Here is a 26,785-nt window from a genome sequence, read left to right on the forward strand (position 1 = left end):
GGCACAGCAATCGTCTGCACTTAGGGAGGCGCCTGTTGTGCCAGCCTGGGTTCCTGAGTGACTGTAATGAGTACAGGTCCTGTGTTGACCTACTACAAACCAGGTAGCATGAGTAATAAAGAAACCTCTGTTGTTTTAAGTCACTGAACTCTGGGGACTATGTGTTACCACAGCATAATCTAACTTATACTGACTGAAACACTGTCTGTTCGTCTTAGATTTGAGATGCTAGAGTGTAAGGAGAAAAAAAACCCCAAAAAAGTAATGGAACCATAAAATGATTTTAATCACAGCCTCCCACTGAGTCCCAGATACACAGCTCTTCCTCCAGTTTCCCTCGTTGTCTACCTTAGGATCCTGGGACGTCTTAACGCGGAATCCAACCTCAGTCGTGTAAATGTATCAAAGGTACGATCTCACTGGTGGAAGAAACTTCCCTAGAAAATGTTCAGAGTTCCGCTGAGGAATCTGACCCTGGGCCTGGAATGGGAAACTCTCCAAAGAACAAAAGTTTCCACTACGGCAACAAGAATGTTAAACATGATAAAAAATTTTTTTCTCAGTAAGAAAAATGAGACCGTGAGTATTTATAAGCCGAAACCCAAAGGCCATTCCTAGTTCTTGTGAGGCTTCCTGCTGTGGCGGTGGGGGGAGTCAAGCGGATTAGAGGGGGTACTGGGAAGGGAGCAGGATGTCCTTGGCTTAAATGCACGTAGGTTAAGCGTGGAGCCTTAAAGGAAATGCAGTTACAAAGCATTGATGATTCTCCTCAGGAATCACTGGTGACCCAGAGGCCACTGGGACTCTGCACCCTTCTTCTCCATGGATAAATCCAGTTCCCTAACCATAAATACACTACAGAGGTAAACTCTGGGACAGATTAAGATGCAATGGATTTAAACTATTACAAAAGAACTTAGCTTAGACCAGTCATTCTCAACTGCGGGGCAGTGCTGAGGACATCTAGCAATGTCTGGGGACAGTTTGGGTTGTCACGACCAGGGAATGCTACTGGCATCGAATCGGTAGAGACCGTGGTTGCTGCTAGACATCCTATAATGCCCAGAACAGCACCACCTCTCCCCAAAAAAGGATTATCCAGGCTAGTACCGAGACGGAGACCCTGGTTGAGACTGAATCCCTAGTTGCGCAGGTGTGAAGGTTTACAACGAACAGCAGGGAGAAGATTCGCGGAGCAACATGCTCCAACAGGAAAAAAAAAAGATACAGATGAGCAGATCAATATTCACATACATATATAGATAAACCAAAGCTGACCGTGCCACGAAAGCGCTCTGAGAGGCAGTGTAGTTCACGTGGGAAGGGAAATACATTTCACTGCTGCTCTCTCCTCCCTGAGGGGGCGGAAACCAGCCTAAGAATCAGATAAGAGGGTCCATTATTTAGAAGTTGTCCTTAGATTTCCAAGGGAGGCAAAGAGCAAAGTTTAGGAGTGGGGCTGGAGAGGAAAGGTAGCTGAACCACTCAGCACAATAAACAGGGAGGCGGCTGAGTTGCTGGTGAGCACCAAGAAGGGAGCGAGGAAGGACTTCCGGCCAAGCAATCCACCTCTCAGAACAAGGTTGCCCAATCTTCAATTTCAATTGTTTGCATTGTTGTAATGCAAACACCACTGGTTTCCTCAAACCTCCTTAAAGTTTACCATGTTCACAAAGCCCTTGTATAAACGGTATGTGTGTGGGTTCTGTAAATCAGGGTATAAGGACTAAATTTCACCACTGGGTTAATACAGTGCAAAAGAAAGCCCATCTGCATGAAACCAGTAATAACAGTGAACGTTTATTGCAGGCCTACTGTGTGCCAGGCACTATTCAAGTACTTGACATGCAAACACACCAAAGGTTCCCGGCTGCTCTGTGGGGAACGTCACGGCTAACCTTATTAGGGATAAGAGGTCGGAAGCAGAGGGGATTTAAGCCACCCACTCAGGGACCACAGTGAGCGCAGGTAACGCAAGAATTCAAATCCAAGTGGTCTAGTTCCAGAGCCCGTGTTCGTAACTTCATGGCCACCCTGCTCATGACCAGCAATAATTAATAACCTTAACTAGTTGGATGGAAATAGGAACTCAGAGCCAGAGGGGACAGGAAATATTGAAGCCATCACTCTTACTTGGGCATCTCTAGACCAGAGGTTCTCAGACTTTGGTGTGACCAGATCACCCGCTGGGCTTGACAAAACACAAAGAGGTAGGCTGCACCTGCTGCTTTTGCTGTAGCGGGTCGGGGGGTGGGGGGCGCCCAAGGACTTGCATTTCTAACAAGTTCCAGGGGATACTGATTCTGCTGGTCCAGAACCATTCTTTGAGAACCACTGCTCCTTTGGAGGGATGCCAGGCTTCCTGTGTTTGTGCGGGCTGGATCCAGCTAATTTATTCTGAATCTCAAAGACAGCGCTGCTCAGGTGACAACTGGCCACAATATCAAAGACAGGGCTGCTCAGGTGACAACTGGCCACAAGATCAACTACTGAGTAGCTGGAAACTGGAGAAGGCTACTAACAAAGAGAATGGAGGAAGGGAGGGATGAGTGTCAACTGGACTTCAACCTGGAAGACTTCCTGGAGGAAGAGTCTAGTGGTGAGTAGTGGCGACACTGGGATTACTGATTTGATGCCCACTACGGATGGCAGGACTGAGGCTTTCGAGTCCCCCCCGCCCCGGCGCAGCCCCAGGGAAAACACAATAATTCTGATTACCTGCCCTCCCTGGAACCACTGGGAATGTGCCCCCTTGTTCTTTGGTGAGTCCATCCAGAAAGTCTGAGCAAGAAACGTTTAACCAGGAAACACCTTCTATCATGGACAGGAAGCTGTTCAGGGCAGTGGTTAGAAGAAAGATAAACAAATTCAAATCATAGCTCTACTGCTGTGGAACTGTCCTCGCTAAAGTTCTTCACTATTCTAAGATTTAGTTTCCATACCTGTAAAGTGGAATAACTAACCACCTAAAACTCAGAGTTGTAAAAACGAAGTGTATGTGATGGGCTCATTACAGCGCCTACCCTAGAATAAGTTTCAGTAATGGCATCAGAGCTAAATGTGTGGCCAGGGAAGCCAAGCCTCAGTCCAAGGCTTTGGGTGCTCAAAGCCCATGCAGGAGTCGGGAGGTTGAGCTCGAGATCCTTGTCTCCCTCCATCGTTTAAAAGCTCTTTCATCCCAGGGGGTACCCTCCAGCGTTGAAGCACCCTTCCTCCAGTTCTGAGCTTTCTCTCCACCAAACCATGCCTCAGGACCTCTTTCCATAGCTAGCTTAAAATTTCTCTCATTTACAAAGTTGCTGACACGAAGGGGAGGGGACAAAATCAATGCACAAAACTGTCTAACATCTGCTCAAACGGTATGTACTCAACCTTGCTTTAAAAATGTGCAGAGAGACTGGAATGTGAGTGACCAAATAGTCACTGGACTGGGGAGGGGGGCAAGTTCTCCAAGGGTGTTTGTGGCCAGGAGGTGGGGGGCAGGGGTGGAAGCACAGAAAGGCCCAAGCCCCCTTTCAGTCCTCCAGTGATGGGTTTGCAGGCTAATTTTTTGTCTTTCTGCTTCTATGTATTTTCTATAATAAACCTGTATTTCTTTTATAATCAAGGAGAGAAGGTTTTGTGTGTGTGCGTGCGTGTGTGTGTGTGTGTGTGTGTATTTTACCTTCATATCCTTCTAAAGCTTTTCTTGATTATATCCCACTCTGCAGCTGCTCTGCCCTCTGCTCACACGCTGCCTCTTGTCCTCTATTTCTAGCCTGTGAATGGGGAGCCATGAGAGGTTCCTTTCTCAGTGTCCTTGAGCACCTTTCCTTGCACTGACCTGAGACACTGTGGTAGGCGGAGCTGCCCCAAAGTAGGAGGAGATGACTAGCTGAACTCATTGTCTGCCATTCTGTATCCTGGGATCCACTCCCCCCAACCAAAACTCACTAGAATGTTCTGCATGAGGTGAGTGGCTCACGCCAAGAGGAACTGCACAGAAAGAGACCTGCAGGTGAGAAGGTCTATGTGTACACACACACACACACACGCACGCACCCCAATCCACCTCTTACTCCCTTCTGTATCCGGAGGAAAATGTCATCCGGTAAATGCCCTCAGATGAACTGGGAAGGCAAATTCCCCAGATGTGGTTTGTGAGGGGTGGGTAGCCGGGGGATGGGGTGTCAGGCAGAGCCAATCCACTTCCATCTGGCTCTGAAATCCACAGTTATTTTCCTGGACTGGCCTGGGATCTCATTTCCCAATGTGAGGAATCTCTCTCTCTCGGTGACACACACTTTCCCCAAGAATGCCTGACTTTTCAATGAGGAATTCTTGTATATCTGGGATTCTTGGAAACAGGACAAAGACTAATGAATTGCTGGCTCTACCCTAGGGCTGGAAACCCTCTAGAACTCACAGGAGTGGAAAGAGGAGGGACGCAGGAAAAGAGGGGGTGGTGTGTGCACGGCAGAGGAGGGCAGCAGGATGGAGGTGCAGGACCCGAGGGTTCAAGGCACAGGCTCTCCAGAAGCTCCCCACTGACCCCCAGATCAGAAGGCACCGTCCACTCTGCAACTAGAAGCCTACCAAGGCAGGGTGGGGAATACAGAATAATGCTTGTTGATGGTACAGAGTTACAGGACGGCGGAAGTCACAGTTGGTTATTCAGTTCATGGAGAAAGGAGATGGTTATGACGTATAGGGGTGCGGTACAGAGGGCGTGATTCTTGGAGACAGGCCCTCTGTGCCTCTACCTATCCACGTGGCTTCAGGCAAGGTGCCTAAACTCTTAGAACCTCGGTTTTCTCTTCTGTAAAATGGGATAACACCCACTTTGCAAGTCTTATGAGAATGAGGTGTGTTGAAGCGTGCAGGTGCTCGGCCCAGTGCTTGGCACGCAGTGGGCCTTCAACTGATGGAGAGATTAACGAGTGGGAGTTTATAAAGCTCTCCGTGCAGTGGGCCAGCTGCAGGAGGCCTGACAGCCCTGGGGATGGCCAGGCAGTGAGAAGACTCAGCTCCCGGGGTCACGGCAGCTAAGCTTACTAAGCGCCCTCCATCGTACGCCCCTCGGGTGCTTCGAATGTTCTGGCAGGTTAGGGCCGTGCACCCCTCCCCAGGCCACAGCGCAGACCCTCTGCAGCCCCAGCTGCTTTAATCCAAAGTGCTAATGTGTGGGTTCCAGGTCACCAGAAAGAAATGGTAGACGGTCTACAGGGGTCCTGGCTCCCTTGGCCTTCTCAGCTGAAATGGTCAGGAAGCACTCTGGCCTCTCCGTAGAGATCAGGTCAACACCCCGACCTTGCTGCCCAGAGAACCCCAGGAGTTCCTCATCCATCTGGAGGAAGCAGGGGCCTCAGCCTTTGCCACGCCCACCCCAAGCTCCCCATACAGCTGCTGCCAAAGGCTCAGACTAACCTGGGCAAACAGACCAGGCCCCCGGGGTGTTTTCTGTCTAACCAAGAAGGCAAAACACAGACATGAAAGGCTTAAGAATACTGAAAACACAAGGGGGAAAGAAAATAGTTGTCTTTCCAAGGAGCTCATATGCGCAGAGGGATCATGGGGTGACCTGGGGAATCCACATTCCACAGAGTTAATCCGGGGAGACTTTCTAGAGAGAGTGGTGACGGGTGGGGCTGCCACTTAGGGTCACCCGCAAGCTCACCCCAAATGTCCCCTCTTAGGCCTAACTGGGGCAGAACCGGCGCTTTTGCCTGAAATAGTAAATTTACATAACCTCACCATTGCAGCGATACTCCGCGCGGCTCTGGTTACAACAACAAGGGTTTAAGAACCGGAGAGTCTGCAATGGCAAAGGCGGTGGGGGTGGGGGTGGGGGCGGGGGGGTGAACAAAACAAAATCCACATGAGGTTTTCATTTTCTTTAGCCATGTGAGAATGGCCCTGTAGATCCAGCTATAAATACCCCACCGCCATTGCCACAAGATGGAAAATCGCGCGCGCCTGCGCGCACACACACACCACACATGACAAGTCCTTTCAAACAGTTCGTGGGCTTAAGAATGCAAATCATTGTTTCTAAGAATATCTGCCTTGAGAAGATAACAGTGCTAGACTCTGCCTGCTGAGTGCCCTGCACTGAGTTCTCCCCAAACATATTTGACAGGATTTGCAAAGATGCTGTCCCCCAACAGCCATCACCAAGGTGAAATGCAGAGCTGTCCCCACGGCACCCAGGCTAAGTCAAAGTGGCCACAAACAGGACCGAGGGGACAGGTTTTACACCAAATCCCTTAGAAGGAAGTGAAGACCACACAGACCCCCGCCCCCTGCTTGACCCAGGACACCTTAGATCTAGTTTCCTGGAAGTAGAGCCTGAGACAGCAGAGATTCATATATATGTCATGTACTGAGGCCGTGCTCTCAGGAGAAACCAGGAAGGGAATGAGGGAAAGAAGAGAGGGCAGGGGAAGGATCTGGTGAGAATGTGGTTTTAGGAGACGTCTAGCTTCAGCCTGATCCTGTGGGGAGCTCTGGAGAAGGAAGGGCACTGCCACATTTGCCCCCCCGCCCCCGCTTGGAACAAGGGAGTGGGGCCTTTGTACCTTTTCGCCAGTTAGTCACTGGCCACAGGATGCAGGAGAGGGTGGGGTAAGCATGATGTAATCCCCAGGCACCTCGGGGTGAGGGGGTTCAATAACCCCAGGGCAGTCCCCACAGGTGTGAGCCATTAGCTGGAATACCCACGGCAGCCCCAAGACCTGCACGGGGCACCAACAGCATCTTCCCAATGAGTCTGTGGGCCCAAGTGCCTTGTTGCTTAGAATGTGTGTTTTCTATTGATTACAAAGGTTGGTTGGTTTCTTTGCTTGCTTTGTTTTTATTTCTTCTGCATGGGATGCTTTTAGATTCGACCCACTGAAGAGAGAAGCAAAGGTTTGATCAATGAACATGGCACATGATGCAAATTGCCCACCTAATGTTAATTCTTTCCTTCTTCCATACTAAGAGGTCTCTGCTTTGGTTTGAGGTAGCAAAATGCCCATTTAAAAATCTTTTAGCTTCCCCCAGACTCCCTTTTTTTTTTTTTTGCGGTACGCGAGCCTCTCACTGTTGTGGCCTCTCCCGTTGCGGAGCACAGGCTCCGGACGCGCAGGCTCAGCGGCCATGGCTCACGGGCCCAGCCGCTCCGCGGCATGTGGGATCTTCCCGGACCGGGGCATGAACCCGTGTCCCCTGCATCGGCAGGCAGACTCTCAACCACTGTGCCACCAGGGAAGCCCCCCAGACTCCCTTTTAGTTTGAAGTCTCTCCTTAGCACAGTTTTAACCAGTTTCTAGAGGTTAAAAAAAAGCTTGTTAAAAGCATTTCAGAAAAGCTTGTTAAAGAGAAACAATTAGCTGACATGCACTTTTTGTGCTTTGTCCTTCTCTTTCTTCCTGCCTGGAATGCAGATGTGAAGCTAGTGGTGATGCAGCCGTCTTGTAACCAAGAGGCAGTGAGCACAAAGGCAAAAATCTCATTCTAAGGAAGGCTGAAGTAGAGACATAGAGGGAGCCTGGGTTCCTCATGGTACTGTGGTGGCACTCTGCCAACTCAGGACTGCATCTGCTGTCCTAAAAATGAGAAAAGTAAAGAACCCTAGTTAAGCTTCTGTACCATGTAGTTGGGCTTCTGTACCGTGTAGCTGAACACAAATTATAACCGATATACACCTGAAAACACTAGTCCTGTGGGGTGTCCCATGGAAAAAGTCCTCTTTAGATAAATAAATTGAGAGAGTACTAGTTTAAACAATGTGAAACCAGTTTTTGACTGCAGTGCTTCTCTGAGCATTGTAGCTCCGTGAGAGAAAGAAGAGCAAAGATGGAAGGGCTGCTTCAACTTCTTTAACCACAGAACTTTCTTCCCAGGGCCACTGTGGGAACCCAGTGGTTTAGCAAATGCGGTTTGGGAAATGCGAGACAAGATGACCCTTCATACTTTTCCTCCTGAACATTTCACGATTCTCCACCTAGAGGGGACCAAGCTGATGGACAGGTCCACAAGCACCCATGTCACCCTTGACGGGACATGAGTGGGAGTCAAAGAACTGAGGCCTGTGAGGTTGGCTGGAATAGGGCAATGAACTAGGTCAATGAAAAGACACAAGGGGGTGCCAAGTCTTCTGGAATCTTGGAATCCTCACTCCTCTTTCCAAGTGGTGACTGGCATTCACCTTCAGGAATAATAATGATGTTGATAATAGCCAACCTTTACTGTGTGCTAGGCCCTGTGCTTCACATCATGTTCCCATGTAACCCCTGCAGCTGTCTAATGAGAAATAGACCTTTAGTTTGCCCATTTTACAGATGAGGAAACTGAGGCCTGCTGAGAGATGTCAACTGTTTAGGCAAGGTCAGAGGGCTATTACTCTCTCTGCTACCAAAGCCCACCAACTTCAATGGCTCTATTCTCCTACCCTTCTTTACCAAGTACACATTTTGTTCGTATATTGTGAACTTTCTCTCGATATGTTGCTTTGCAGGTGCCCCTTATCTTTGGCACGTACATGCTGCATTGGGAATTCTCCAGGGCAGGCCCTGTACCCCTATGAGTTCAGATATGTTATTTTCTCCTTTCTCTGTACCTTGCCACAGTGTTTAGAGACCATGTCTCTGCAATTAGGGTCATTCGATCAAGGCTCCCTCTCTGACATTGATCACAGCCTTCACAGGTGAGATGTGTTCAGGGGAACCTCAGGGCAAGGGTAATGAGTGATGCGGATGAAAGTGGAGCCAGGAGGAAAACTCCGGGAAGATTAGCTCCAGCTAAGGGCGTCCTCAGCCTCACATGCGTGTCCATCAGGGCACTCAAGACCAACGTGGTGTGTGTCACTTGGGTTGGGCTCGGAACAGGTCTCAAGACCACAACCTGCCACCACCAAGCTCAGTCATTTTAAGGTATGGGAACTACCTGGAGCACGATAAACAGCAATCCCTGAGTCTCATTCAAATCATCTTCCTTTTCAAAGCACAGAACGAAGTCCATGACCCATAACCACGAATCTCAGTTCCTTTCCCTCCCAGACCTCCTTCCTCGCTTACCCATCTAAGCCAGGGGTCAACCAGTCCCCCAAACCATAGCCCAAACCGCCCGAATGCTAGTACAGGTTGAATCACAGGGGACTTCTCATTACACCTGGTCTTTCTAGTTACATGATGACTGCACATCACATAGGAATATACAAGGTGCTGCCTATTCTCTGCTTGCCCCTCTGTCTCCATTCCCTGCCCTTCTCTGCCAAGATCCCACCCTGGGGGGGAATGGGAAGGTTGGCCTCTCCAGAATGCATCACCCAGCTTCCTGGGCTTCTGCTGCTCAGTGGGACTCGACCAGTGGGAAGCAACAGCAGGGGATTGGAGGGTGGGAGGAGAGAGATCTCAGGTGTTATTCCTTTACTGTCCCTCTGCTAAGCCATGGCTCTGGCAGGGGCTGTGTTCCTCTAGGGCCACAGCTCCAGCCAGGCAGCCCTTCCTCCTCAGCTCCGGCTGCCACAGGGCTCTGATAACACCAGTCCTCCCCCCCTGCCCCTGCAGGAGTAACAGTACTAAGAGCTTCCTGCTGTTGTCGGCTCCTGGGGGCCTCACCATCTCCTTAGCCCTTCATCTCTCTGCAAATACATTCTTATCAGTTCAGTTCTTTGGGGAGTGCCAGCTGCTTCCTGCCCAGAGCCTGTTATGGACTACAGTGTCCATTCTCAGAGCAACCATGTACTTAGGATTTGCTCCCCGAAGTCCCAGTTTGGTGCAACTTTCTCCCATTTAATGAAGGTGAATTATATGATGTATAAATAAGCCGCAGGCAGAGAGGAAAGCCACCCCCAGCTTCAGTCCCCAGTGCGAGCACCACGCAAGCCAGAGAAGGGGGCTCACTGGTGCAGAACCACTGAGCACTGAGGGTCACGGTCACGGTCAAGGACAGAGGCTGCACAACACAGGACAAGGCACTCAAGGCCAACACGGTGTGTGTCACTGGGATTGAGCTCCGGACCAGATTCCAAGGGAGAGGGGGCTGCAGAAAAGAGGAGGGCACATAAAAGAGATGGACGGGCTGCACTTCAACAGGCACCTAGGGAAGAAGTCAGCAGGGCTTCATTGTCAAGTAAAAGAAAGTGAAGCAGGTGCCAGTGGTGGGTGCTTTCCCACTTGAGGATGTTTGTAAGAGCAACAGAGCCAGGGCTGAATGGATGGAACTCGGAAGGGATAGAGAACTTCATTTGAAACCAGGCAGTTATGGTGCAGAGACGGAGATTCTTTTTTTTTTTTTTTTTGGTGGTACACGGGCCTCTCACTGTTGCGGCCTCTCCCGTTGCGGAGCACAGGCTCCGGATGCGCAGGCTCAGCGGCCATGGCTCACGGGCGCAGCCGCTCCGCGGCATGGGGGATCTTCCCGGACCGGGGCACGAGCCGTGTCCCCTGCATCGGCAGGCGGACTCTCAACCACTGCGCCACCAGGGAAGCCCGCAGAGAGGGAGATTCTTCCCCCTCCCCAACCCAGGCAGTCAGAAATACTTGAGAATGTTGGTCCCACGTCCTTATCAAAGGGATGTGAGGATTGTGGCCGTGGTCATCTGCCAGCACCAGCAAGGGATCCCAGGAACTCCCAAGGGAGAGATGGGATGAGAGGAGGCTCCAGCAGTTTGCTAGAGAATGAGCCAGAGAGCTGCTGTTTGGTTTCTATTACTATGGCCCTGTTCTGCATCTCTACCAACATATCAAAATATGATCCCACCAAACCCACAAGTCAGAAAAAAATAGGTCAAGATTTTTAGGTCAAAAACCAGTGAATACCGTGTGCATACGGGGTCCGTATAGATGTTTGGAGAACGTTCCATTTGAAGACGATCACATCTACCTAAAATTTCCCGTATGGACCTGGAGCAGATGGAGAGCAGTTTCACAGTCACTCTACAGTGTGTCTGCCAACAGGCAGAGGGGATGGAGCAGGAGTTTGTGCCCAGTTTTAGAAATCACCTTGTTTTCAATTAGAAAATATTTTACCCCTCTACAAAATGTAGATAAGAAACGTGTGTAGCCATCGCAAGCAATAAAATACCGCAGATACAAACGGAAGCCCTGCGTACCCCTCCCTGGTCTTCCTTCCTGTCTTCTCTAGGGGGAGCTACTTCTCTGAATTTGGTGGTTATTCCAAAATAATGGGTTTTTTTACACTTTAATTACACAGGTAAACGTGTAAATAAAAGCATATCATTTTGTATGATTTAATAGCAATGGCATTCTTCCGCAACGTGCTTTTTCCACTTCATATTGTTTCTGGGGTTATATCCCTATAGCACAGTCTATTCATTTTTCACTGTAGTTCGCAGTATTCCATTGTACATACAAATCAAATGACGTAATCAGTCTTCTGGTTGATGAGAGACATTTGGGTAGTTTTCTAGCTCTTAAAAAAAACATGACATCATGAATATTCCTGAACATGTCTTTTTTTTTTTCACATGTATTAGAGTTTCTCTAGACTTACATAGGAATGAAATCACTGCGTCGTAGGGTAAGTATATCTTCAACTTTACTGGATTGTGCCAATAGCTCCCCAAAGTGTCCGTACCAATTTAATTCCTACCATTAGTGAATGGGAGTTGTCTTTGGCTCTGTATACAATGGGAGGAGTATAATTTGGCGGCGGGGGTGGGGGGCGGCAATCTGATGAGTGTGAAATGGCTGTCTCCTTAAGACTTCAGTTTACGGTAATTCCCTGATTCCGAGTCAGGTTGAACATTTGTTCACATGTTTACTATTCTATAGCATCACTGCAGTCTTAGAATTGCATTTGCATGCTTTGAAAAACCAAAAGAATTTTTCTTTTAATTTATAAAAGTTTGAACAAGTTGGATAGTATTTCATCACTTCTTCACTGGGAAACTTGGAGAGGGAGGAGGGGCTGTGGCCGGAGCCAGAGGGAAGACTTCCTCTTGCAAACTGGCTTTGAGATAGAGATTTTTTAAATGAGTCATAACATTAGAGATGAAGCCCACGAAACAAAAATGCCAACAATCCCTGGGCAACGTAAGAAATGCATTTCTGTAGACCCTGTCAACACTGTCTAGGAAAAGTTCACAGTGTGTTCATTGTGCCCTTTACCTGTAAGACACACAACTATCTGGACATCACAGACGCACCACAGGAACCCCAGGAACCATTTGTCCATCCTCCTGCTGCAGGAAGCATCATGTATTTACCATCCTATCATCACAACAGAAACTGGGAAGGAGATTCCATAACTTCTTCACATTCCCAAACACTCTTAAATGGAATCTAAGTTTCTCAACTTTGAGCATCTCCCACTCACGGCACTGATGACATGGGATAGTATTCTTCACTTTTAGATCCTTCCTCGACAACACCGTTAGTATTTGGAGGACTCATCTTAATATCCCCTGTCCCTGGCACAAGGATGGATGAAGCAGTTTGGAAGTGCATGAGGGCAGGGAACACACGGTATTCAACTTCAAAGTTCCAGTAGGCATTCAACTTATGTGTCTTAAGGAAAGGAATTTCTTCCACGCTAAATCTTCTTCTCTGAGCTTTAAGAACAGAGTAATCGTGGACATAAACTTTTTGCCTTTTTGCTCTGGGTGTAAAAGAAGCCAACCTTGGGGATGCCTCTTTTCCACGAAGCCTTCCCTGACATCATCTCCCATCGCAAAACAATCTTCCTTTCTCTATGTATTGCATCAGCACCATACAGTACCTCGTATTCCATGGAAAACAAATTATTTGGCCAATGATAACACAGGTTTATGGAGTACATACTGTGCTCTAGGCACTGCGCTAAGTACTTTCTTACTTTTGTCCTCATTTGGAGGTAGGAACTATTACTATCACCATTTTACAGATGAGGAAACTGAATCTCAGGGAGGATAAATACCTGCCCAAGGCTACCATTCTAATAAAGGGTGGAATCTGAACTTGCATCCCAGCAGTTTGACCCCAGAAATCTGCACAAGAAGCCACCACACTATACCAAAGACACTGCAGGACACACATAAGCCCTTAAATGCTTCTTGCTGTCGCTCTGGTGAAAATGCAGCTGTGGGCTTAATGAGAAATTAATTATCCTTTGCATCCTTATCTCTGACACCCACATCAAATCCCTAAGACCTTGAAGAATTTGCTGATTCCTTCCTCATTTATTAATAAAAGCTCCCAGCCACATGGGGTTGCCACGTACGCGCTGATGCCTCACCGAGAGACCAGAGACCCTGGAGGGGGTGTAGATTTTGCTCACGGGGGATGCGCTCCACAGGACCTGCCTCAGCACACAGCGCCTCCCACTGGTGCTTCTCAAATAGCTGTTGAACCACCACAACCACTAACAGCTAGGAATTATACAGCACTTCACAGTGTACTGAGCACGTTCCCTATACCCTGCATCATAGATTTACTTCACTCCTCTACCCCGGGCATTACTGTCGTTCCCACTGCACAATGGCTGAAACCGAGGCTCAGAAATGCTAAATTGCTACATCGCTTATCTAAGCCAGTGCAGCTCATTAGTGGATGGCTGAAATTCAAAGCTAGATCCTGACATCGAATTCCATGATGCGTTTGCTACTCATTAAGTTGATCCCTTTTATTCTTTGTCCTTTGTGTGCACGCACACACACACACACACGCACAACTGACTTTTCTTTCTGGACCAGTGGAATAGGCGTCAGATCAAAAAAAGAGGATAGAATCTAAACTAAGCTCTGGTTTTATGAACGATGAATGAATGAACGAACAAGCACATGGATAAATGTCACACACAGTCAAATATTCCTGGAGTGCTAACTCTGTCTGTCACCCGGCTAAGTGCCACAGATACCACAGTGACTACGGCACAGCCCTAGACTTCTAGAAGCTTCTAGTCCGTTGGCAAATGCCTCTCAGTGGTAACAGGATCTGTTAAAGGAAGCTCACCTTGTCAGAGCCCCATCTGAGTGGGGAATGTTGTGTAGAGGGGAAGAAGAAAACCAGACTCCTTTTTAAGATAAACAGAGACTAGAAGTACGTCACATGAGGGCAGAGTCCAGAGAGACAGTGTTTTGAAAGGGTTAAAAAGAACCTGTACAGCCCACTGACCAGGAGAGGGATGCCCGCTCAGACTTCCAGGGGGGTGAGCAAAGCTGGGACAGTCCCAATTCACGCCTGCTTCCCAGCGTCCTATCCAGTTAGTGCCCTTTCGCTCTTGAAAGAGTGCTGGTTTACACAGCAAATGACATGGTCGCCCTCGCATTCCAGGAAAGTTATGACTTTCTCCAGCTGTCCCTGGGCAGGAAAACAATTTGACCTCCCAAGGTCATTGAGTTGCCTTATTTCTGCTCCATCTCACAGAACGTCTTCTCATAGCCACCACCCACAGCTGGCACAGGTTCCAGAGGGTCTGTGTTTCTCTCCGGTGTCAGCACCAAAGCCAGAATGATTCACCGTCAGATCCTAAAATGGCTTTACATGCAGGTACACCTGTTTTACATCCTCTGACAGTTTCTTCCTGTAGGATCTTAGGTATCTCACTCAATTGCTCTGAGCCTGTTTCCTCATCTGTAAGAGGGATTAATAACACCAATCTCAGCTCATGGGATGGTTACGAGGATTTGGTGAAGGAGTATAAGTGAAACACCTAGTACAGTGCCTGGTAAAAAGGATATGCCTACCCCCACCCCACCCCACCCCACCCCGAGGATTTCTAGAACATGTGAGCTCTCAGATACCAAGAGTTTGGAGGATATGCACATTTCAGGAAGCCCAGGATAGTACCAGGCCTCAAGCCCCTACACTACCAAGTTAGAACGCCTTCTTCGTCTTTACAGAAAGTGGAAAACATGGTACAGCCACTCTATAAAGCTGTTTGGCAATATCTCCCAAAGCTGAACACAAGCATTCCCTAGGTTCCAGCTGTTCCACTTCCAGGAACACACCAACAGAGAAGCATTCCTCTCTTCACCCGTGAACAAGTGCACGAGTGTTCACAGCAAGGCCTATTCACAACAGCCCCAAACCTGGAAACCACCCAAATGCTCACCAGCTGAAGAGTGGATAAAGTGTAGATAGTCCCATAATGGAATACTACACAACAGTGGGAAGGAGTCATCGACACGTCATGCCGGGCAAAAGGAGACACACATAAATGAGTACACGCTGTACGATTCCACTTACTTGAAGTTCAAGAACAGGCAAAAGTAATCTTTGTTGTTAGAAGTTAGGATTATGGAAGGGGAGTAACCGGAAGGGGACACAAGGGACTTCTCGGGATGGGGGAGGTGGGAGCTTTGGAATGTTGTGTTTCTTGATCTAGATGCTCATTAAACAGGTGTGAAAACCCATTGAGCTATATACTTATAAGCTGTATTTTCTGAATCATGTCGAACTTCAATAAAAATTTTAAATGAAATAAACATTCTAAATGTAAAACATATTTTTTTGGTAGAGAGTTGAGCAGACTAAGCAGGCAGTAGACACCTGGGAAAAGGCAGTGGCATGTTTTACTTGATAAATGCTCATCGGGCCCCAGCTCTGGGCCGAGCATCGTGCAGGATGCAGGGCCAACAGAGCTCATGAGGCTGGGTCCCTGTTCTCCATCATCATCTCCATCATCATCATCACTAACACTTCCTAGTACTTACTATGTGACAGCCATGGTTTCAAGTACTATTTTTTTCTTTTTACCAAATCATGCATTAATTTTATCTTCATAACAAGCCATTTTACAGATAAGGAAATTAAGGCACAGAGAGATGAAGTAACTCACGCAAGGCCACACCGCTAACATGTAGTGGAGCCAGAATCTGAAGCCAGTGCCTACGCTCTGACCCACAGCTTTCTACTCAGAAGTCTGGTCTGTTTATCAGCTATAAGTCCCAGCTTCCATGTAGGCAGCCCACAGACATCAATAACATCACCTCTGTTCAGGGCAGTGGTAATGGTAAATTATCAACTGAGTGTCTCAGAAAGGCAGAGGCAATTCCTAGCTCTCTCTGGGCAGCTGCCAGCCCAATGTCACATGATAGGGAACAGACTGATAAATATATTGATGGAGATTTAAAAAAAAAAAAAAAAAAGGAAAAGAAGAGTTAAAATGGCTTGGCCTTTCTACTGCCCAAAGTCCACTGCCCAAAGTCCACAGAAACTCTGAATTTGCTTCAGATGAACTTCAAAGCTGCCTCTGGCACTGTGGAGATACTGAGGGATCTTCCCACTGACCTGGAATCACTCCCGTCCCTCGCTGCCTGATCAGGGGAACTTGAGGCTGGGGGCTGTGGTGTCTGAGAGGAAGGGAGGGAGGGAGTGTTGACACTGATGCCCAGGAACGGGGTCAGACGTCAGCTGTGAGTCTGTGTCCCCAAGTCTGGCCCATCGGGAATCCATCATGCGGGCAAGCTTTGCTTTGGCACTCAGGCAGCCGATCAGTGTACAGAATCCGGAAGGTGGAATGTTCAGTACACAGCACCAAAGACCTCCCTTGCTTGGGACAAAGCAGTAAGAAACAAACACCCCCGTAAGGACGAATCAGATCTGACAGAGGCCCAGGCAGGCATGATGTGAATACCTATACAGGCAGGAAGGTGGCTCCCAGTGGGCCAGAAGAGCCCCCTGAGACCACCCCCTCTATATAGCAGAAGCACTGGTAAGATAGAGAGGAATTCCCAAAGGGCTACTTGTCCAGCCCGTCTCCAGGCAGGATGCCAACAAAGCCATCTGGTCACGCTTCCAACCCTGATACGCCCACACCTCTCAGCCTGGCATTGGGGGTTTGGGGGAGGGAGCAGGGGCAAATACAAATTTGGCAATAAAATCAAAATATCTGTTCAGCCTTCCCAGTTAGGAACAACTCTATCTGTAGAGAAATCAGCGGGATCGCACCTAGAAAACACACAAAATAGAGCACAAGGAAAAAACGCACTTTTTCATATTCTGACATAGCCACCACCAAGTATCTGGAAAACAACGGATTCTTCCAAAACAATTTCACGGAAAATAAGTAAAACTTCTTGGGCAGGTAGGAAGGGTTCTTGGAATCAGTCGCTCATGGGTGGGAGGTTCGGGTAGGAGGTAGCACTGGGCAGAGGGAGAAGTACAGCTGCCAGACGGCCTCAGGGAAGGCCTCAGCCGGCCCCCTGGGGAGCCCTGAAGCTGGGATGCCCTTTAGAATTTCCCCACATTGGGGCAGAGGGGCCCCACTGGTCACTGAATGCAGGTGACCCTGTAGAGAGACTGCCGCTGGGGCGGTTCTCTTCGGCGAAGGCAATTCCAAAGAGGGCTGGCCACTGCCAGCACTGCCTGCCGCTGGGACTCAGTCCTGCGGGGTCGGGGGGTGCAGTGCGCTGATCTGAGCGCAGGGTCCACACACCCGACCACTACCCCGCACTGCCTGACTTGCTCCATCAACACTGTTCTCCAGTCCAACGTATGCATCTTTGGTGCTTCCTGCTGCTCTTCCTACATAGGCAGCGACTGAGGAGACCCAAGGAGGGAAGACTGAATCAGATGAGAAGGAGGGGGCAGCCACAGGGCCTGACGCTCAACAGCTTCCCTAGGGGACAAACAAGGGCCACACACAGCATGCAGCCACAGCCAGGATGGTCACAGACTAGGTACATCCACCACTCAGCTCTCCTGGGTGACGGATGCTTGGTATGTCAGACTCAGGGACCCAAACCGGTGATCACCCAGGATGAAACCACGTTTAACAACTGACTGATAAAAAAAAAATTGAACCTCGCTACAAGAATGGCATGACCTCAAATACTGATACATAGAGCTGTGTGTGTCTAGGCATAAAGAAATCAGAAAAAAATAGAGTTCCATCCATCGTAGGGACAACCTTGATAAATGGTCAAAGGGAAGAGAAGTATACTGCAGAGTAATATACACAGAGTCCATCTCGGTGAAAAACACTCAGACAAGACTCCACCATACATGTATACACACCTGTAGTATTTGTATGAACAAAGGAAAAGATAGGGAATGATTAACTCTAGACTCTAAACATTAATTCCCAGGGTGTGGAGATGCTATTCGTTTTCCACTTGTCTTTCTGTATCTCTGCATGATATTGATTCATGTGTTTAAGCAAGCGAGAATTACTGTTATAATTTTGAAAAATCAAATAAAGAATACATTTTTAAGAATTATTTTTAAAAATTATCGACACAGTGCCATGTGCATAGCGGGGAGCTCTATAAATGAAATACTATTTCATTCCCTCTCTTCCCTCCCCTTTAGAAATCAGTTCCTAATTGTCCGTCTGGGATTGCTCAAAGGGAATATTTAATTTAAGGCTGAGATTCTTCTCTGCCTTCTCCTTAATCATTAGAAAATAACAATTTTAATATTATTCCATATACAATATATATTTGCCACCAACATAAATCTGCCACTAAAATCCATAAAAATTATACAACACCGAATTATGTATCTGGATGGAAATGCTGTGAATTATCTGCTGTTAATTGCTATTATCTGTGACCATGCCTCGCTCTGTTACCGTGCTAATGAAAGCTGACCACACCAAGCCAACTCGCAATTATTTTGGCACATAGACATGAAAAGCCCAGAGAAGCCAAAACCCAACTGCTCACCACATCTGCTGACAAGAAGTCAAAGAGTCGGTTTTAGGTTTCTTCCCTCTTTCCCTGTCCCTGGCTACTCCTTAGGAGAGGTGTTCCAGAGGGCAGGAGCCACCGTAGCGCAGAGGGATGAGGACACAAAGGACCCATGGAGTCTATAAACTGGACCGCTCTTCTCTATCTGGCTGGCTACGGGGATTTGCTCCTGGGCAAGTCCCAGATGGATTCCCCAAGAGTTAACTCAGCTGTCACTGCGTTGAACCAAGGGTTTAATGGACACTGTTTGGCTACCAGGTGTGGCTTCTACAATGCAATTTGGCTTTAATGCACTCCAAACGTTCAGAAGACAGAGACTCCATCCTGCCTTGACTGTGACGCAGCGCGTTAGATGTTACGTCAGAGCTGCAGTTTAAGTTTGTGGGAGGGAGGAGGAGGGGTGACTGGGGGGGGCGGGGAGGCTTGCTAAGGGAGCTTGGGAGCAAAGGGGCCCCCTGAGCAAGCCTGGCAGGACAAGTAGCCCAGGAATATGAGGACTGGGGGAGGGCCTTTCACGTAGAACGAACTACAAACAAGGGCATAGAGGTGGGACATGCTTGTGACTAGACTCAGTGCAATAAAGCCTAAGTTAACCCTTGAGGGATGCTGGGCGTCACTGGCTGACACAGCTGTCAGCCAAACAGCACCTCACTCACACGTCGGGGGGCCTGACCTGTGTCGTCTTAAAAAGACCCCCTTTACCTCGAAAGCCTCACGTCAATCCTTCTCCCTCCCACCAACTTACCGACTGATTATTTTTCCTGCCGCATCCTTCATTCTGTTCGTGACACCAGATTTAGATTCGATTCTGACTTTAGTTTTCCTTCAGACTGGGTAGTTGCCAGGAACTACAACCACAGCCATCACAGGTGGGTTAGCTACCGTCTGTTGAATGCTTACTCTAGGCCAGGGGCTGGCAATCTTCGCAACCATCCTGTGAGGTCGGTATTACTTATTATCCTCCCCATTTTTCAGATGAGAAAACTGAGGCTCAGAGAGGTGAAATAATATGCAAGGTCTTACAACAGGTAAGCGGCAGAGACAGGGTTCAAACACACGTCTGTCGGATTCTGGAATCCGTATGCTTGACTCCCAGGCTGTAACAGTCCTCCGTACGCTACCCTTGCTCTGGTCACTCTGAGAACCAGGGCAGGAGTCATCAAACTTTTTCTGTTAAAGGGCCAGACAGTAAATATTTTCAGCTCTGCGAACTACACAGCCTCTGTTTCAACACTCAACTCCACCCTTTTCACATGAAAGCAGCCACGGACAACACATAAAGAAACGCCATGGCTACATGCCAATAACATACAAGGCCTGTTTACTTACATGACAAGGCGACAGGTTGGACTTGGCTGTGAAATTGTCGGCTCCCCATCTAGAGTGGTTTGTTCATTCATTCAGCCAGCGTTCACCGAGTGTCTACCTTACTACGCCCAGCACGTTCTAGGTTCTGGGTAGAGAGAGAACCACGCAAGTCTCCACCCTCATGGAGCTTAAATCCCAGCAACGATTCGGTTGTTTGTTTCACCTGTGCTCGATACCCTGCTTCCTCACCTTGGTCCTCTTCACGATTCCCTTAGACCGTGGCTCTCAACTTACCCTTCACATCACCTGGAGCACTTGTAGAACAATCAGTGCCTGGCCCCCCCCCCCCCAGAGATTCTAATTTAATTGGCCTGGGGTGGGGGTGGGGGTCCAGGCACTAATAATTTTACAAGCTTCCCAGGTGAGGGGTTGAGACACTGCTTGGGTAGCTGCTTACCTCCTGTTTCTTCCACTTACTGTGTGAAATAGGGGAAGTCTTTTTTTTTTATTTTTGAAAGGTGAAGATTTTTTTTAACATCTTTATTGGAGTATAATTGCTTTACAATGTGGTGTTAGTTTCTGCTGTATAGCAAAGTGAATCAGCTATACCTATACATATATCCCCATATCCCCTCCCTCTTGCGTCTCCCTCCCACCCTCCCTATCCCACCCCTCTAGGTGGTCACAAAGCACCGAGCTGATCTCCCTGGGAGGGTAAGTCTTTTAAGCCCCCGGTTTGAGCTGTAAAATGTGGATAACACGCATCTCATAGGATTGTTATGAGGATGAAATGAGGCCACGTGCTTTTCAACCTGCAGGCTGCTATACAAAGGTCAGGTATTATTGTCATCGTGCCATTATTTTTCAGTTTTAATGCTGGGTCCTACCTCAGTGGTTTCCCTCCTCTGTTTTGACCTCGATTCTTTGGACCAAGACAGTGTTTGGGATTTCTAAAGCAAGCTCTATGCGTAGCTCACTAACAGCCCAGGTTTATGGGTAAGTGACCTGGTGGTCTTTCCTTTGTTCTAGTAGAGCATCGCATGGGACTGCCATTTGTCTGGCATGGGGAGCGCAGATCCGTGCCCCACTTTTATAGTGAAGGTCTCCATCTCCAGGCAGGGATAGCTGAGCTTTAAGCACTGTTGTGAAGCCTTGAATAAGTGGCTTATTTACTCTGACTCATGGACAAATGTCCAAACCCATGTACTTTCATGGGCTTAGAACTAAAAAGGGAAGGACATTACCATTTTGTTGAGCACTGATCAGTGTGCTAGGTTCTTCCCATATATTATTCCATTTCATCTTCAGAACAACCCTGGGATGTGAGAACACCTCTCGTTCTCATCTGACAGATGAAGAAGACTCAGAGGCTGAACAGCTTGTGACCCGACGGTTCCGGAACTCAAACCTGGGTCTTGTTGATTCTGAAGCTCTTTGCACGGGCCCGTGGGGCATCCTACAAATAATTTAGCTCCTCTTCAGCCAGGATTCAAAGAGCTACCGAACTCCCTCGAGTTTCTTTTTCCCAGGTTTCTTTCTTTTCTTTTCTTTTCTTTTGAGGGGGAGACCCAGAAAGAACTCCACACACCTGCTAACGCCCATAGTCTGACAAGTCTCACCCAGCACTAGCGTGATGATCGACCATGGGTCGAAAGAAAAGGCATTTCCTCACTGCACAGCATTTGGATGGTGCAGTTTTAAAACCTCATAATGAAACAAGAAAACAAACAAACCAGAAAAAATGTGAGGAGTGAGTCTGGAGAAACAGATGGTGCCAGGAGTGAGGAATTCACCGACCCCCAATCTGGGCCATCTCAAGAGAAGCTGGCCACTGGCTGCGCCTCTTAAAAGCTGCAAAGTCATCCCAGGCCATGGTTAAAGAGAGAGTTTGGACAAAGCAGAAACAAATGTGATCTTCAAAGTCTTAAATGTCAACTTGAAGGATAACTTAGAAGCTCTGAGATGGGCCAAGAGAACCTGCAGCTGCTGTCTCCACATCAGATGCTCTTTCTGTCCTTTGGACCAGCCACGCCACACCACCAGACAGCGTGTCGATGTGGGAGGGGGCAGCCTCCCCAGCCCCTGCCCACCAAGATGTTTACAGATGGCGAAAGCTTCCAGTTTTACAACCCATCAGATTCTCCCCTCTCACTCTGACCTGAGCACGCTTGAGGGGCAGTGACTGCCTCTGACCTCGGGCCTGTCCTTCAAGACTCCATTGGTCCTTGATCTTCCTGTCCCCCTCGCACCTTCCCACCCGCTGCCCCCAGCCACACACATACAACTGGCTCTGCTACCCTCTTCCCTCCCAAGAGCTCAAACACAGGAGTGGTTTCCAGACCAGATATCCAGGATGCCTCGTGCCCTCTCCCGCCCCTCAGGTTAACGAACCGGCCACGCTCCCGGATAATCCCCACTAGCCGATGTTTCTAGAGGGAGGAAGTAAGGGTGACCTGAGCCCTAGAAACTCCACCCAATGGCCTTCAATAATGGAAAATACGTAGCCAGATTTGGCAAGAGGTCCTTTCCAAACCACACGGGCTCCTGATGGCTAAAAAACTGGAAAATAAAATTATGGGATTCCCTTTATGAAGGGTCTACAACATTCCTAGCTCTGTTTTAGTCCCTTGGCATAAATATCATGTTTGTGACAACCTCGTGAGGTAAATATCAACTGCGGCTTAAGCTCAGACAGAATAAGTAACGTATCCCAGGTTACTAGCTCTCTCCCGGGGCAGACTGCTCTGATGTCTGTACTCTTCCTGTGGTCCAGGCTGCATGTGAAATGCAGAGCTGAAGGACACAGAGTCCCTGAACACAGAGACTCTGGCTGTGGATGTTCAGAGGGCCATCTGCTGTCAAAGCCAAGGACATCCCCCAAGTGGCTCTTTCTGTCAGGTGCCTCTGCCCCTTGGGCCTTCTGGAGAGCCTGAGAATGCACCCTACGCATTCTGATCTCAGAGATGACCCAAGCGTGGGCCAGAAGCTTGAGCTGATAGAAGGGCCAGTGAGCAGGCTTCCATATCAGCCCAAGAGTCAGCGGCCTGAGAATCCGTCCCTGGTCTGAAGTTGGTGAAATGTTCCCCGGAGCAAACTCAAAAGAGTCAGGATTCCACTGACCCTCCAGAGAGGGTGATGAAAGAGTTGAGAGCCCAGATCTCACCCTCAGCTGTCCCCGAGGCGTCCTGTGCTGGGACAAGAGACCACCCTAGATTCCCAGATGGGTCCCCTCCACCCCTGGGTACTCAGCCTTCTATCTGCACATGGTGGGAATATTTAAATCATTACTTCCATCAGCTGCACTGTAAGAAAGACGCCAGCCTGGGCCTACTGACGATCTTTGCACCCTCCTGACCGCCTATGCTTCGCCGCACCCTCTTCTTTACCTCTGGATCCAGGGCTCTTCAGTAATGGCAAAAGTTTAACCTGTTTTGTGTCAAAACACTTTGGGGACAGGGGGTTGGGAAAGAAGACTGGGGAGGGGACATTTTCCCACAGAAAGCAGTCGTCTTTCAACCTCCCCTACACTCACCAAAACTAAAAACCTCCACCTCCACCGGCCTTTCTACTGGTCACCCCCCTCACACCCTCCCCCTTCCTGAACTCCTGACTCTCTTCTCAGTTCTAAGGCCCAGGAGAAGTTTCTCTCCTCTTTTTGTCCTGATGGGGGCACGAGTATTCCCTCCGCATCGGAGGGTCTGGACGAAAAGCTCTGTAAACTCAGCTAGGAGTTAGGAGCCGCAGCATGCAACTACCAGGGAACACGACAATCACAGCACAGTTGTTGTTGTTGTTTTTAAAAAAAGGGAGAGATGGGGGTCGATGCAGCTCCCAGAGCAACTGAGAAATGGCCCGTTTACACTTCCAGGCCTGAGGCCACGACCACCCCCACGCAGTCACCAATACAGAAACAAGCGCCTACACGTGCATCTCGCGGGTAACCCACTACCCATGCACACGCACTTTTGTTTACACGGCCCTTAGCGCGATCTCCTTCTTCTTCTCTGCACTCAAGTTGAAGACATACTCCTGAAGTTAAAGGAGTCTATAGCTGACATTGCTGTCTGCTCAGTCTTTTATAGCTCTTCCCTAGGGGTCAATTTGTATAATTTCTAAAATCCTTCCCAAATCTTCAACTTCCTGTGGGTCCTTTCTGTATCCAGATTTCCTCCCTGTCCCTCTATTGTTATTCTCTCCTTTCTTCTAGGACACAGGGAGAGTCCAGTAATCTTCCCCCCACCCAAACATTGTAGGTTGGTTCTGCTGCAAAATACAAAACCAGAGACGCGGGATGAAGCTGAAAGGGCTCTCTTTGTGGAACAACTACTGACATCCAGTGCGTGCACTGGGCAACCCAGGGCTGCTGGATCCATACAGCCCCGCGTCCGCCTACACTCAGTAGGGCACAATTCCCCCTCTACGACCTAGGGGAAATCCATTCCCTCCTTCTGCCAACTTTTCAGAGAAATCCAAGAAACTGACACCAAACTCGGAAAGGCGGGGAGCAACTCAAAACTTGAAACTATTTAAAGATGGGAAGTTGCTCTCTTTCCCTCGTAGGCTTGAAGGAAAATCTCCAGGGCCTCTTTCCTGGAGAGGTGTGATTTTTTTTTTTTGTTTTTTCCTTCCCACCTTCCCAGGAACTTTGCAAATCCACCACAGGACTGTGGAAAAGTGGCCAAGGCAGAGAGAGAAGAGTTAAATCAAGCCCAGACCTCAAAAATCTGTGTTCAATTTTGATAAAAATCTCTCTCCCTCTCCCCCACCACTCCCCTTCCTCCACCCCACAGCTCAGACATGTTTCTTTATGTTACGAGCTTGCATCTTGTTTGGGGCACCAGGGCGCTCCCAGAAAACCCTCAACGGCCCCCACCGTGGGCACATGTGGCAGACACGTCCATTCCGCTCTCCGGCAGGGCTGGACACGGAGCCTCGGTCCTGGCCACCACCTCCTCCTCCTTCCCTTTGCAATTACCTGTCTCCAGACCAGATCCTTCCTTCGCGGTTAAGTCAAAGCTGCAATGCCTGGCGCTGTCAGGGCCACAGCAGGCGGATGGATGGGCAGCAGTCGCAGGTGCTGGGATTCCCCACTCAGGAGCCCTTTCCTGGGATGCTCCTTCCCTCTCCCAAGTCCCACTGCTTCTGAGAGCAAGAACCTCCCCGCTCCCTCTGCCCAGCCTGCTGGCCAGGAGCCAGGCTTGCAAGCGGGAGCCGGGGGCTTTAAAGAGTTAAATCACCCGAAGGAACCGGGAAAAGCCGCCACCAAAAAGTTGTCCGTTTGGGGGGCACCGGCTATGTCCGTCCACTTGTGACAACAAGGAATCAGATTTCAAAGCCACAAACTTTTTTTTTAAGTTTTCCAAAGACATTTCCTGTGTCCAGATGTGCCCATCCAGACAGACACGCAAATCACACCCATCGGCGCAGACACGCACGCAGGCCCGGGGAGCCCCACTCAAGTATCCTCGGCGGCTCCCGCAAGCACTTTGGAGAAACAAAACAGGCAGCCCGTGGAGCCGCTGCCTTTCCAATCCCCTTTCAGCGTTGGAAAGAAAGTAGAGGGGGAGAGAAGTGGGGGAGTGCCCCGGAAAGTCTCCCGCGGTCTCCCCGCCCCCGGACGCGAAGCAGGGAGGAGAGCCGGACGGCCGCACTTACCGCGGGGCGCCCATGGTGCGTCCGCCGCTCCCGCAGCCCCGCGCCCGGCTGCGCGCCCGCCGCCCGCCGCGCCGGCTCCGCGCTGAACTGAGTTCGCAGCCTTCCGACCGAAACCTCGCCGCTCCCCCTGGGCCGGCCCCGCGCCCGCCCGCCCCGCTCTGACGTCAGGCGTCTTGGAGCGGGATATTTATGGCAAGGATACTCTGAATTTTCCCTAGGTAGAGTTCTGATTGCAGTTCCTTGGGATTTGTAATTTTCACACTTTCAGACAGAGAGCAGGGGAGGGAGGAAGGGAGAGCGCAGCCGGCAGGGCGAGGCAGACAATGAGGGTAGCTGTTTCCAACGCTGGCGAGGAGCCTTCTCAGGGCTCCCTCTGTTTTGCAAACATGTAAGGGTCAAGGAGGCAGAAGTGGTGACCTAGGAGGTGGGTGGGTTGCTCCTCACTCCTCCCCTGGTCTGAGCCGGCTGGGAGGTCAGGTGCTGGGGGTGGGTGGGGAGACTTCTCCTTCGACCCAGTACCTTCAGGGGACACTAAGTGCCAGGAAGGTGCTAGGGCAAGAAAGGGGATAACAGAGCAGCTAATTAGAAGCCCTGGTCCACACCCTAACAACTTTTCCATTTCTTCTTTGGGAGTGGGTGCGTGAAAAAAAAGTTTCTTTTTATTAAATTATTTTCCACACTCCCTGCCTCTGTACAGCTTTTCCAACTCAGTACCAGTCAGTTCATCTTACTTCACTGCTTACGTACAGAGTTTGAGCCGTTTACAATAGCTCTTATTCATACTTTTTAAATTGCTTTTTTTTTCTTAAATGTGGTTGTGATCCATCTGCTGGTCTGGACTGGAAATTGCCTTAGTTAAGAACAACTGTCTCCTCCATGACGGACACCATCCTCAGGGTGAGTCTGGATCTTCTCTGTTTCCCCCACGCTCCCAGGAGTGAGCAAGCGGATGGTGCCCATGCTGGGTGTTGACCCAGGTAGAGTTTTCTGGGTCTGGATTCTAATGGTCGTCTGTTTCTCCATCTAGCTGAAGGGGTTTAGGGAAATGGCTTGGTTTAAAGGCCATCTTTGAAGAGTGGAGAGAAAGAGAGTGTAATGCCTTATCCTACATGGTTCCCAAAGACTGGAGAATGAACTGAAAAATGACACGCAGGGGATGCAAATTGCTTGTACAGTTGGATAACGTAAGTGTGTAGGTATTCAACTCCCCATTAAGGAGAATGA

The 26,785-nt window shown here is 49.1% G+C and overlaps 1 protein-coding gene across 5 annotated transcripts in view; it reads right to left on the reverse strand.

The window, feature by feature from the left end:
- The window catches only part of DAAM2 (dishevelled associated activator of morphogenesis 2), a 113,728-nt gene extending 87,882 nt beyond the window's left edge, over window positions 1-25,846 (reverse strand). For 2 of the 5 annotated variants that reach the window (XR_009520823.1, XM_060021864.1), the window contains exon 1: window positions 25,562-25,846. The gene's annotated coding sequence lies outside the window, so the exon portion shown is untranslated. Of the gene's footprint in view, window positions 1-19,343; window positions 20,453-24,881; window positions 25,413-25,561 lie in introns of those variants that run through there. The other 3 variants (XM_060021867.1, XM_060021866.1, XM_060021865.1) reach the window with 3 other exon arrangements.
- Window positions 25,847-26,785: the final 939 nt, after the last annotated feature.

Source organism: Delphinus delphis, chromosome 10, assembly GCF_949987515.2.
Source record: "Delphinus delphis chromosome 10, mDelDel1.2, whole genome shotgun sequence".
NCBI lineage: Eukaryota > Metazoa > Chordata > Mammalia > Artiodactyla > Delphinidae > Delphinus > Delphinus delphis.